We start from the raw sequence: 14,228 nt of genomic DNA on the forward strand, positions 1-14,228 counted from the left end.
TTTAGTGAGTGCCATGGGCCGAACTCCATTGAACAATTTGTCCCTTTGCTTCTCTTCTTTCCGCTCTACCTTCTCGTGGTTCCTCATGCGTTGTAATCTCCTTTTCATGGTCTTAGTTAAACCGGGAGGACACCACTTAGGTTCGGTATATTTGGGTTCCCTAGGTTTGGCCTTGCTTGCGCTAGCCTCATGATCATTAACCATGGAACCCTGCTGAACAATAACAATATCACCATTAGAGTTAGCCAGATTACCAACAATCGCCTTTTTGATCTCCTTTTGCTTGTCACATTCTGAAATTTCTGCATTAGGTGACTTAATACGCCACACTTTTTTATTGGCCTTGTTTGGAGAAATTTTTGTTGGCTGATTAGCACCATAGCTAAAACGGCCTTGTGTGGGATAATAAAGCCTCTCATCCCATATGAAAAACATAAGGAGCCATTGGGGGCTGCCCCCATCCTCCATTGAAGTCTCTCATGTAATATGGCGCATACGGGGTTTGTGACTCCATGGTGTCGGTTTCCATGACCCATATGGCCTTGCATAGCATCGAAACTCTTGCTTCAGAGGTGATCTTGAACACTTTGAATGTGATGGCCGATTAGAGCTAGAACCGGCCGCTTGACTTGCATATTTGGATAGCAACATATCAAAAGTTGGCTTGATTTGCTTGCGCTTAGCTTCACTCTTTTCTCGCTTGCCAACTTCTGAATTCTTGGGCTTGATAAATTTAACATGAATATCTTCTTTTACTGGTGGTTGCCCCCTGAGTTCTGGATTTTTTATGGTGATCTTCAATACTTCCTTGCCATCGGGTTGCTTATCAAGCACAATCTTTCTTCCCAAGACCTTGTTGCCCTCCTTACTATTCCTGGGTTCACTAATAACGACATTATCTTTATTAGCGGATTCTGCTATGTTAGGCCGAATTAACATTTTCTTCCCTTCCAAGTCTATGGTGTTTATCGGGAAGGGTTGTTTATCAACTTGCGTCTTAGCAAAATTCAATGGTCCATCATTAATGGTGATTGTATCTGTCGTCGAAAAACATTGCAATCATTGGTAGCATGAGAAAATGAATTTTGGTACTTGCAATAAGCATGCCGTTTAAACTCCTCAAACAGCGGTATGGTGTGTGATATTCTAATCATCTTGTATTGTAAGAGAGCATCAAATATTTTATCACACTTTGATATATCAAAAGTAAACCTCATCTCCTCATCATGATTCTTGCGAATCGGCTTAAGAGCATTGCACATATAGGGTTGGCCTTTGAGGACCAAACAAATTCAGTAGTATAGACATCAACCTCATCGTCCGAATTATCATCATTGTGTTCAACCATATACATTCTAGGACGATCGGTTGTAGACCTATGGACCTCTTTACTTCGACTCTCTTGTGCCAAAGCTTTTTGTAAGACTTGATTAATACTCAAAAACTCACAACTTTCTAGCCTCTCTTTAATGTGAGTTTTCATACCATTAAGAACAAGATCCGCCAAGTCTCCCTCGGTTATCACTAAGCTATAACATCGGTTTTTTATATCTCTAAATCTCTTGACGTAATCGGTGACCGATTCATCATGTTTCTGCCTAACTGATATAATATGTGACAACTTTAGCTCATTATTGCTGCTATAAAAGTGATCATGAAAATTTTGCTCTAATTGCGACCATAAGAGAATTGAGCCATGTGGTAAAGCAGCAAACCATGAAAATGTTGTGCCAGTTAAAGACAAGGGAAATAAATGCACTTTCAATGCTTCTATGGAATCTACTTCACCCAACTGTGCTAGATACTGGCTCACATGCTCCCAAGTTGTTTTCGTGCCCTCTCCACTAAATTTAATAAAATCAGGAACCTTGTACCCTTGAGGGTACAAAACTGCATCAAAGTGTTTAGGATAAGGCTTTTGGTATACACGACTCTTTACTTTCTGCTCGTTTCTGAAAGTTTCTTGAAACATCTTATGCAAATCCTCCCTTAATTTGGCTAAAATTGGATCTGAGGTAGATGAAGATGTTTGTGGCAATGGCATAGGAGCAACCTGAGCACTAGCTAGTGGTGCAACTTGTGGGATGGGCGCCGAACCATAATTCGGCGGAAAACCAGACATGCTTGCGCCTATAGGTGGTGTGTCAAAGTGATTCGGTGTTGATGCCGAATTGGGCACACTCTTTATAGGATTAGGATATGTAGGTGCAGCCACAAGCTGGTTGGTTTGAGTAGGGTAAAAATTCAACGGCATATTATATTGTTGTTTCATAGGTGGTGCCGATGAAATAGGTAAAGTTGGATTATGGTTTTCAGATATACAAACAGTACCACTAGATGACGGAGGCATATTTTTCTGAGCATTAGCACTAGCCACAAAAGAATTGTATGCCATCACATTACCCTTACTAACAAGACTCTCAATTACAGCCACTTGCTCTGGAGAAAAACTTTACTCATAGTGATTTCATCTTGTTCATCAATGAGAGGAGGAAAATTGACGATTCCAACCAGAGTGATGTTGCCTTGATGGTCCTTTAAACTTGAAAGGAATGCTTCCAAATCCTCCTCCTCGCACTTCTTCTTGAGCGCCTCAAAAGCCTCTTCACACTGCTTCTTGCGCGCTTCGTAGGCTTGGCGATGTTCATCCGGTAGTTCATCAAGATCGGGCTTAATGATGTTATCGGTGCTAGCTTCTGAGGGCTTGGGAATATTAGACATGGTTGATGATGATTATTGATATTCTTCCCCAGCGTAGTTGCCAAAAAGTGTGTTCACATACGAACACGTCACCGTGTACCTCCAATGCCGAGGGTGATGCGCCGTAGGTCACGTCGAAGGAGACTTGTCCGAAAGCGCGGTACACAAGCAATCCGGCGGGTGCCTTTCAGGACCCGAAACCCCACGCGCCCAGGGGGACCTCGTTTGGATGTGCGGCGGCTATGGGCTACCCTAGTTCGGTTCACCCGCCCCTAGAGCCTCGAGGATCATTGCCCTTCAACACGAAGAACGAGAGAGAAAGAACCAGGGAGAGATCTAAAACTAGGGTAAAAAGTAGATGGGTTTTCCGATTGCATGTTGTTCAATCAGCCGTCACCCCCTAGGTATATAAGAGGCGGATGGACTTCCCATACAAGAAAAGGACTCCAAATCACGTCCAAATCTTTCAAAAATTAACCGAACTTAGATTTAGGTAAGTGTGGAACATCAGTTTGATTTTTAGGTCCCACAGGCCACAACCGACCTCGGATGAAGATGAGCCCAAAAGAAAATTTGACTGGTTCGACGAGACGAACAACCATTGTGTTGAATGTTTTCCGATTTGAGGCCATCTTGAGGACCGAATCGCCTACGCAAAATAGGCTGTTACTCGCGCTACCAATCAGACACCGTGTCTGATGGGGCGCACCACTTTTGCCCCATGATGGGGTCGCACTCAGGTGGCTGTAACTTTTATATACGATCTCGGATTGATATGAATTTATATCCAAATCGACCATTTCAATGAGGTGAAGACAATTTATGTAGAATGTTTTCTCATTTGAGGCCTTCCTTTAGGCGTAATTGGCCGAACAGTGCTCTGGATACAAAATCTCAGTATTTCGAACACAACTTTGGCCTTCGAGATGAGATCAGATGGCAATGGCCCAAACTTCAAAGATGTTCATGTCGATAATGCAGAAGTTTTTCATGTAGATCACTTCTCCATTTTGGACCATCTTAATTGCATTTCATTCTATGCCAAAATCTGGTGTCAACAAACCCGAACCCTCTTCATCACCCGCGTGTGCTTCTCGCCTGAAACGGTCATTACCGCATTAATGCTCGGCCAGAGCGTACGTGACCTCTCACTGGTGCCGGCATTGAAGCGGTGCACTGGCCGAGAGAGCGCCGCGCGCATCGCTTCTCGCTGCATGCGACTGCTGTAGCGACCCGACCTCAAATGGTCAAGTCTCTGTGCTTCAGTGTCATCCCTGGATCGGTAATGCTGACACACACAGTACTCGAAGGATTTATAACAGAGTAGCAATCACACACTTATTACACCGAATGTCTCAAAAGAGAACACATCATAATAAATATGGCTTAAGGCCATCTAAAACGATAACATCGGAAGACTTGGAAGATAAAGTGAGTCCATCAACTCCAACGGCATAGCTGAGCGCATGAAAAATGACCTATCGCGTCTTACTCCTTGTTTGAAAAGTCTGCAACATCATATGTTGCAGCCCGAAAACGGGTCAGCACATGGAATATGCTGGCAATGTAACACAGTAGAGCAATGAATAGATAAATGCTATCACTACATGCATATATGGCTGGTGGAGGCTCTATGGTTATATGGTTTTTGCGAAAAGCCAATTTTCCCTACAACAAAGGAATATATTTTATTTAACTATCATGGTAGTTGAAACATTGAGAATAGTACCCCATCTCAATCCCAATTAAAAGTAATTATCATCCCAACAAATTAAAATAGAGTGATGAGATACAGTAGGATAATCTAAGCACTAGATACTCAAGATGTCCATAACCGGGGACACGGCTAACCATGATTCGTTTGTACACTCTACAGAGGTTTGTGCACTTTTCCCCACAAGACTCGATCTCCTCCGTTGTATTTCTCGCACTGTACGGTATTTGAGAAACGGATGACCGAGACACAGTCTTTCAGAAGCATTAACTCTTTACTCTGGGTGGACATTTACACCTACTTTCCCTCTACATCTGCTATCCAACCACTGAAAGAGGTCACACAACATACTCAACTATGCTAGAGCCCATAATGGCTTGTGGCTGCACACGGAAGATTCTAGCATGAATAATCTTTTGATCCCTTTGAACCTGGGTGGCGGACCATAGGAGGATCACACGGTATATCCTCGGGATCTCCTAGGACAACACTGGTATATCCCAGGTGCCCAAAACAAGCAATCCAGCCAGATGTGTATTAAAGTTGCCACCTTAAGTTGAATCATTAATTAACAATCTCACATCTGTCATGGATACACTCAAACCCAATCCACTTCTACGAGCATAGCATAGAAATATAAGAATAACGTAGAAGTAACTCCCAGGGTTTGATATTAAAATAGGGCAATAGGTTCTACCTCATCATCTACTTCCCAATACCCACAAGTTAATCACATCCTAATCATGCAATGTTTGGGGATTGGAACTAATGCATAAAAACTGGGTATGAAAGAAGTATGATCAATGTGTTACTTGCCTTGCTGATGATCCGCAAAACCTAGAGACTCTTAGTAGCACGCTTCGAACTCCGGGTGTTCTATCGCAAACAAACAATAGCATACATAAGCAATCAAGCAAAGATGCACGTGTAAATCTCAAATAAGAAGATCTAACCAGGAAGTTCAACTGAAGAACTCTAGTTTGCAAAAAGGGGCTTCGAGACAAAGATCTAGGCGCTTGAATCGCCTGATTCCGATAAACGAGCGAAAAGATAAACTAAAACAAAAATTAGGGAAGAAATCGCGATCAGAAATAATCGCGAAAAACCCTGGAAAAAGAAAAACCGACGAACAGGCTAACGAACGAACGTTCGCTGTCTGTGAAAAACGGGTGAATGACGTTCGTTAAAATGACCATATGGATGAACGTCCGCTACTTAACTAAATCACAGAAAAACCGGAATAAAACCGATCTAAAGAAGAAAAAAGTCAATCTTAGGGTTTCTAAAAAAACCGACCGGTCAACGGTCAATGGCGGCGGCTCCGGCGAGGCGGCGGGGTTAGGGCGGCGGTGCGGCTAGGGTTAGGGCGGGACGCGGGCACGGGGCGGGCTGGGGCGGCATCGGCGGCTTATAAGGCTGGCCGGGGGGGGAGGAGTCCGGGTTGAAACTGGCCCGTTAAGTCGGTTGCCTCATCTTTTTAAATAAGTCGTGACACAGAAAAACAAAGAAAATAAATACTAAACGGACTCCAATAATACCGAAATAAATTTTCCCCGTCCTCTAAAAATATGCCGGACAAGGTGAACATTTATTTGGGCCTATAATGAAATTTTGAAAAACACGTATTTTCCTAATTCAAATAAAATAGCAATAAAACTCCAAATAAAAAATACAAATTGATTTTAATATCCCCCCCAATATTTCATTTATTTTGGAGAAGTCATATTATCTCCTCTCATATATTTTGATATGGAATATTTTCGGAGAGAAAAATCATTAAAAGCAAAATGATCTTTGTTTCAATATTTGATAGAAATTCAAATATGAAAATCGTGAAATCCCCAACTCTCTCCGCGGGTCCTTGAGTTGCTTAGGAATTCGACGATCGTGAAACAAAAAATGCAATAAAATATGATATGCATGAATGACCTATGTATAACATTCCAAATTGAAAATTTGGGATGTTACAAACCTACCCCCCTTAAGATGCATCTCGCCATCGAGATTCGGGTTGGCTAGAAAATAGGTGCGGGTGGTCTTTGCGTAGATCATCCTCTCATTCCCAGGTGGCTTCATCCTTGGTATGGTGGCTCCACTGAACTTTGCAAAACTTGATAACCTTACTGCGAGTAACTCGGCTAGCAAACTCGAGAATCTTGACAGGTTTCTCCTCATATGTCAAATCACTATCCAGTTGTATTGCTTCCAGAGGCACTGTATCCCTCAGAGGAATATCGGCCATCTCTGCATGACACTTCTTCAACTGAGAGACGTGAAACACATCATCAACTCCCGATAGTCCTTCGGGTAATTCCAACTTGTAAGCAACCTCTCCCATGCGTTCCAAAACACGGTACGGTGCCACAAATCTCGGGGCTAACCTTCCCTTAACTCCAAAATGCTTAACTCCTCGAAGTGGTGACACTCTCAGATACGCCATGTCTCCGATTTCATAGACTACCTCCTTGTGTTTTGAGTCTGCATAACTCTTCTGTCTAGACTGAGCTGCCTTCAGTCTATCTCGAGTCAACTTAACTTTCTCTTCGGACTCCTTAATCAAATCCGGTCCAAACAACTGGCGGTCTCCAACTTTATCCCACATCAACGGTGTTCTGTACCTTCTTCCATATAGGGCATCGAATGGTGCCATCTTCAAACTGGCTGGTAGCTATTGTTGTACGAGAATTCTGCGTAAGGCAAATTATCAACCCAACTAGATCCATAGTCTAGTGCACAAGCTCTCAACATGTCCTCCAGAATCTGATTGACTCTCTCTATCTGTCCATCTGTCTACGGGTGAAAAGTTGTACTGAACTCCAACCTGGTTCCCAAAGTCTGATGCAGCTGGTGCCAAAACTTTGATGTAAACTGTGTTCCTCTATCTAATACGATGGTCCTTGGAACTCCGTGCAGACATACGATCTTGGTCATATATATCTTGGCCAACTTCGCACTTGTATAAGTGGTTTTCACTGGGATAAAGTGAGCTACTTTGGTCAAGCGATCCACTACTACCCAGATTGAATCATATCCTGATCGGGTCCTGGGCAATCTGGTGATAAAGTCCATGCCAAGCTTATCCCACTTCCATTCAGGTATCGTCATAGGCTACAGTAATCCCACGGGCTTCTGATGTTCTGCCTTCACTCTCTGACATACATCACATACAGCTACATACTCGGCAATATCCTTCTTCATACCAGTCCACCAGAAACGCTCCTTCAAATCCAACTACATCTTGGTGTTTCCCGGGTGTATCGAGTGTGGTGAATCATGAGCTTCCTGTAATATCAACTTTTGGAGCTCCACACTATTGGGCACATATATACGGTCTTCAAACCACAAGGTGTCGTGCTCATCCTCACAAAAACCTTTGGCTTTGCCTTCACTCATCTTCTCCTTTATTTTGGCAATTTCTTTGTCATCCTTCTGAGCTGCTCGAATCTTTTCCAACAATGTTGACTGAACCTCCAATGCTGCAACAAAACCTTTAGGAACTATCTCCAAATGTAGCTCCCTAAGATCTTCTACCAACTCCTTTGGCATTCCTCCACTTACGAGGTTGTTAACGTAAGTCTTCCGGCTCAAAGCGTCTGCTACGACATTTGCCTTGCCTGGATGATAGTGCAACTTCATATCGTAATCCTTTATGAGCTCCAACCATCTCCTTTGCCTGAGGTTCAACTCCTTTTGAGTAAAAATGCACTTCAAACTCTTGTGATCCATGTACACATCACAATGATTTCCAATAAGAAAATGTCTACAGGTCTTGAGTGCATGCACTATAGCTGCTAACTCCAAATCATGCGTGGCATAATTCAATTCGTGTGGTTTAAGTTGTCATGAGGCATACGAAACAACCCTTCTGTCTTGCATAAGTACTCCTCCAAGTCCTAAGCGAGAGGCGTCGCAATACACTTGGAAATCCTTGCGTATATCCGGCAGAATCAGCACTGGGGCTCCCCATGGTGATGAGCTCCGTTGAATGTAACCTTTCTCCAATAAATCCTTAATCTGTTTCTTGATCTCCTCTAGATCATTTGCGGGCATTCGGTATGGTCTCTTTGATATTGGCCCGGTGCCTGGCAACAACTCTATCAAGAACTCTATGTCTCGATCTGGCGGCATGCTTGGTAACTCCTGTGGAAATAAATCCGGGTAATCCTTCACGACAGACACTTCCTCCCGAACAACTCCCGTGAGAGAATATACTTGGTTTCTCCTTGGTGAATGCCTGGATACATACTTGATCCTTTTTCCCTCTCGGGTGGTGAGCAAAATCAACTTACTCGCGCAATCGATGTTCCCCCATACATCGATAGCCAATCCATTTCTAGTATCACATCCAATCCTTGTGACTCCAAAATTATCAGGTCTGAGGGGAAAACATGGCTTCTAATGGTTAATGGCATCTGAAAACATCCTTGACTTGCCATATACTCGGCTCCTGGCGAACTTACTAACATGGGTGTCCTAAGTACCTTAGTGGGCAACTTATACTTATCCACGAATCCCCTTGATATGTATGAATGTGATGCACCAGTATCAAAAAGAACAATTGCAGTAAACGACTTAACCAAAAACTTACTGATAACTGCATCAGGCTGCTCCTCAACTTCCTCCATGTTCATGTGGTTCACTTGTACCCTATTGAAAGGGTTGGGCTTCTTCCCAGCGCTTCCATTGCCATTGCCGTTCTTCAATTCCGGATAATCATTGGCGTAGTGCCCAGTCTTCCCGCACTTGAAACAAGTAATGTGACTTTGATCCTTCTTGGCGGGTGTGGCTGGGTTAGAGCGGTTTTGATTGTTGCTTGCTCCATTCCCATTCCTTGGGCCATTATGATTATGGGAAGTTCCTCCATTATGAGTGTGGCCTCCATGGTTATGGACAAGTCCTCCCGAGTTCGTGGTGAGACGAGGCTTCTGCTGAGCTCTAGAATTGTACTTCCCCTGTCCATACTTCCTCTTGCGATTCTCAATCTGCTGCTGCTTCCCTTCAATCACAAGAGCCTTGTTTACCAACTCCTGGTAGTTGTTGAATGTTGCCACCATCAACTGCATGCTCATTTCATCATTTAGCCCTTCCATAAACTTCTCCTGCTTCACGGCATCTGTGGCCACATCATCAGGGGCATAACGAGATAGCTTACTAAACTCATCTACGTACTGAGCCACAGTACGATTTCCCTGGCGCAAGTTGCGAAACTCACGCTTCTTCATACTCATATCTCTAGTGGATACGTGGGCTGTGCAGAATGCTTGCTGAAACTGCTCCCAAGTGACATTGGCTATAGGAAAAGTGCCTGTGTAATTCTCCCACCATGCGACTGCTGGTCCATCCAATTGGCGTGCGACAAAACACACCTTCTACGCATCTGTGCAACCTGCGGTGGTCAACTCCATTCCTATCCTGCGCAGCCAATCGTCAGCAACTATGGGCTCGGTGCTACTGGAAAACACCAGCGGTTGCAGCCTCAGAAAACGGGCTAAGTTGTCAACTGGAGGTGGTGGCAGTGGGTTATTGTTGTTGTCGTTGCCTTGGTTCTGAACTAACATCTACATCAAGGTATTCTGCTGTTGGATCAACTGAGTGAGCTCTGGTGGGAAAGCAAAACCGGGGTCACGTCTCGGAGGCATCTGATGGGTTTAGGGGGATGAGTTTAGAATAGAATGAGGTCTAGTGAGAAAGCACTACCCAGATGCACATGAGACAAACACAATCATATCATATCACTCAATCAATCAAGCAAGGGCATACAAACAGTCTAGAACTATCGTTAAAAGTGCTCGTACTATTACTATATACATGGGGAAAAACTACTAGTCATATGGTGGTCATCTAGAAATATTGCTCGGTGGAAGACTCCATGATATCCGCTCCAACTTTGTCTTCATAGTCATCATCACTATCGTTGGGGTCGGAGTCGGTGTCGTCGATGATGGTGTAGTTCACCGGACAAGTGGAATCGTCGTCCTCTCCTCCTGGCGCGGGGTCTCCCATGAAAACTCCTAGCTTCCTTGTTAGGTCGAAATTCTTCTCCACTAGTACAATGATTTACTCCTCATAATCGTCACGTGTAGCCTTGAGTTCCTCTTCTAGCTCGGCGATCCTGGTCATTGCCTTCTTCAAATCTATCATGCTTGCGCACATCTAGTTCTCCTGGCGACGAATGTGTTCGTTTAACTCCTGGATGAATGCTGCAATGGATCTGTCCCTCCTGGTGCTGATCATCTCCCATTGCTCGTCTCGGCGCCCACATATCTGGTATATAGTGTCCTTCAACTCTTGTTTGTAGACTTCTCCAATACGTCCCATAGCAATGTGGGCTGCCATGCTCTTGCCTAGACTCCAGGTGGGTGCATCAAAGGAAAACTCTATAGGATCCGTAACTGGCGTGAATGTCCTTCCTGGAACTTGAAATCGAATCATCCAGCGCTCCTCTTCTAGTAAAGTGGCATTGTAGGTCCCGGTGAAGCTTGGCATTCCAATGTTCAGGTACCTAGTGACTTCCTTCAAGTGTCATCCAAAAGGTGTGTCTTCATCCGGTTGTGCAAACTTGTTCCGCGTGTCTGCCATCCTAAAGAGTAGAAAATGGTGCCACTATTGTGACCCCTTAAACTATAAAAGGAGGCCCATGGCACTTGTAGGAGGATTAGAGGGTTGGAAAGTTAACAAACCCAAGCCACCATAGGCGCGTAGTCGCTGCGGCCCCGAAGCAAACCCAGCCGGGCAAGAGTACTACACACCACCACGTTCATTCCACCATCAATCCAATAAAGTAGGAGTAGGGTCTTACGCCTCGCCGCAGCCTGAACCTGGGTAAATCACTTGTGTGCTCTCTGTTGCGCTACCATACGCTGGTCTGCTCTTTGTGCAACGCGTCGTCCCCCAGCCGAATCAACAAGGGGCCACCCGGTCCCATAGGTGGCCGCAGACATCTCGCGACATATTTGGTGTGCCAGGTAGGGGGAGCGCTTGCGCGAACCTGAAAGTGTACGCTACGCGTCATCTTCATTGCCATCTTCATCCTCGACAACGCCATCGACCATGGTGCCCAAGAAAAAATCTGGTACCTCGGCCCATCCATCCACCTCAAAAGCTCTGCCGCACGCGGCCTATAACACCGCGGGGGATTCGGAGGTGCGGGAGGACCTAGATGCTGCTGGGGGTGTGGTTGGAGTAGGTGGTGCCATTACCACCTCCCCCGTGGCTGACACGGGGACCAGAGCTACCAGAAGAGAACAACATCAACAACATCTCGACAATCGGGCTCTACAAGGTGCGTGTGACGGGGTCACTCCGTCCATGCCCCCTCCTCCCACTGACGAGCACAGCCGCAGCAACGACGCTCGGTCCGGGGCGAGCCATCGCCTTCCGGTCGCACCCACCACGGGAGCGGCCGCGACACATGCGCCTCCTCCCAGACGAGCCAACCAAGCCGCTGCGCTCAATGGAGCCGCTGATCTTCGAGCACCACCGCCGCACGACCTCGCTGCCCTGGTGGTCATCCCATAGCAGCGTGGGCGCGGGGCCGCCGCCACCGCTGGCACCATCCGGATCCAGGCGACGGTGCGGTCGACGTCATCAACATCCTTGTCAAGCACGACCATGAAGCCATGGCGTGAGCTCAGCTATTATTGAGGTTCCCACCAGTGGCCGAGCAGATGGATGAGTGGCATGCCACCATCCAAATCTTGCTCGGTTTCTCCGAATCAGGGGGATCATGACGAGCTTGCCCACTGCAACCTCCTCAAGCGATAGCAACCATCCGCGCTACTAGCCGTACGAAGGGGGCCGTCCCCATGGTTCAGTCCCCACTACGACCACCGGCGAGGGCGCAGCAGAATCAAGACCCCGACGACATCTCGATGGCCTCTTCTGACCCTCGAGCACGTCCAGGCCAACGTCAAACCCCGGAAGACAGGCAGCGGGAAGACGCGCGTGTCTTCATCGAACGGCGCCGCAATGACCCTTGCTAGACCGACGGGTGCGATGGCCTCAACGTCGACGAGCCTACGCTCGGTGTTGGCGGGTGCCTACCATTCGAGGTCGGATGCCCTGCCTTTACACAAGAGCTACGGCAAGTCTGTTGGTCATTCGTTCGCATGTTCAAGCTAGAGATACCTGAGAAGTACGACAGGAGGCTGAACTCGGCAAAGTTTCTGAGCATCTACACCATCGCTGTTAAGGCTGCCGGGGGAAGAGATGAGAAGGTGTTCGCCAACTACTTCCCTTTGACCCTCAAGTCCAATGTGAGGTCTTGGCTGATGCACCTGCCGGAGAACTCCATGTCGTCATGGGCAGACCTATGCCATGAGTTCATCGGTGGCTTCACCAGTGGCCACCAAGAGCCCGGTAGGCCCAGCGACCTGCAGCTTCTCTAGCAGAAGAAAGGAGAAACCCTCCGTAAGTATTTGCAGATATTCAGTAAAGTTCAGAAAAATATTCCAAATATCCATCTGGCAGCCGTTATAGCAGCTTTCCAGTCCAATGGGCGCAACCGCCGCATTCGTTCCCAAATGAACGTGTGGTTGCCGAAGATTGTGAAAGAACTATATACACTGGTGGACAAATTTGCCTGGATGGAAGAAGGAAGTAGGTTGCCTGGAGAGTAGGATTGCATCAATGTTGATTCAGAAGTTGAAGATGAATCAACCAGTCAGAGGAAGGGCAAGAAGCACAGTAAAAAGCCAAGAGATAAGGCAGTGTTGATTGTAGAAGGTTCAGGCACACCTAGTACCGTCAAGAAGGCCAAGGCAGAGGCCCTCGGCAAGGAAGTTGCCATGTGCGTTGCCTGCCGAGAGGCCGCTGCCCAGAAAAAATTGGGAAAGGTGATGGGCCGTGGTACAAGATTCACCGGACGAAAGGTCACGACATTCAGTAGTGTTATCTGGTTGAGCAGCTTGTCAAGAAGCAGAGGGCAGAGTACGATAAGTGTGACAAGGAGAAAGGTCAGAATGCTGCAGGTGGTAAGGGTCGGGGTGGTGAAGCAAATCACACCAGTAGACCCTTTCGGAACCAAGGAAAGCCCACCAGGGGCCAAGAGAAGGAAATCTGTGATGATGCCAGTGATGGAGGGGATGAAGAGGAAACTAGTGAGCAGGAATTTCAGAAGGCCACTGATGCCCTATGCATTGATAGGGGTGCATCCTTGAACACCTCTCATCGCCAACTCAAGCGATGGGCACGAGAGGTCAATGTTGTGGAACCAGCACCAGAGGCCTGGAAGCCACTCAAGTGGTCCCGCATGCCCATCATCTTTGACAAGGAGGATCACCTTGATCGCACCACTGCAGTAGGGTGTTTGCCGTTGTTGGTCTCCCCAACAATTCGCAACCTCAAGGTTACAAAGATGCTAGTGGACGATGGGGCCTGGTTGAATCTGATTTCCCCAGCAGTTATTAGCAAGCTTCAGAGAGGAGAGGAAGAGCTAGAGGTCACCGGCACATTTCAAGGAGTTATTCCCGGCAGGAGTCATCCGAAGGGGAAGATTACATCCTCAGGGACATTTGGGGGAGAACTGAACTATCAGACTGAGAAGATTGTGTTTGATGTGGTTGATCTCCCCCTGCCGTACAATTGGATTCTTGGACGACCAGCCCTGTCCAAGTTCATGGCAGCATCGCACTATGCTTATAACACTTTGAAGATGCCTGGGCCACTAGGAGTCATCACTACTTGGGTTCTTCGTGTCCCATCGGGGGATCGAAGCCAAACCCAACAAGATTAAGGCCACAGAGCAGATCCAAGTGCCAAGGACAGTTAAGGATGTGAGGCGCTTGACGGGATGCGTTGCCGCGCTAAGCATATT

Source organism: Triticum dicoccoides, chromosome 2A (assembly GCF_002162155.2).
Source record: "Triticum dicoccoides isolate Atlit2015 ecotype Zavitan chromosome 2A, WEW_v2.0, whole genome shotgun sequence".
NCBI classification, from domain to species: Eukaryota; Viridiplantae; Streptophyta; class Magnoliopsida; order Poales; family Poaceae; genus Triticum; species Triticum dicoccoides.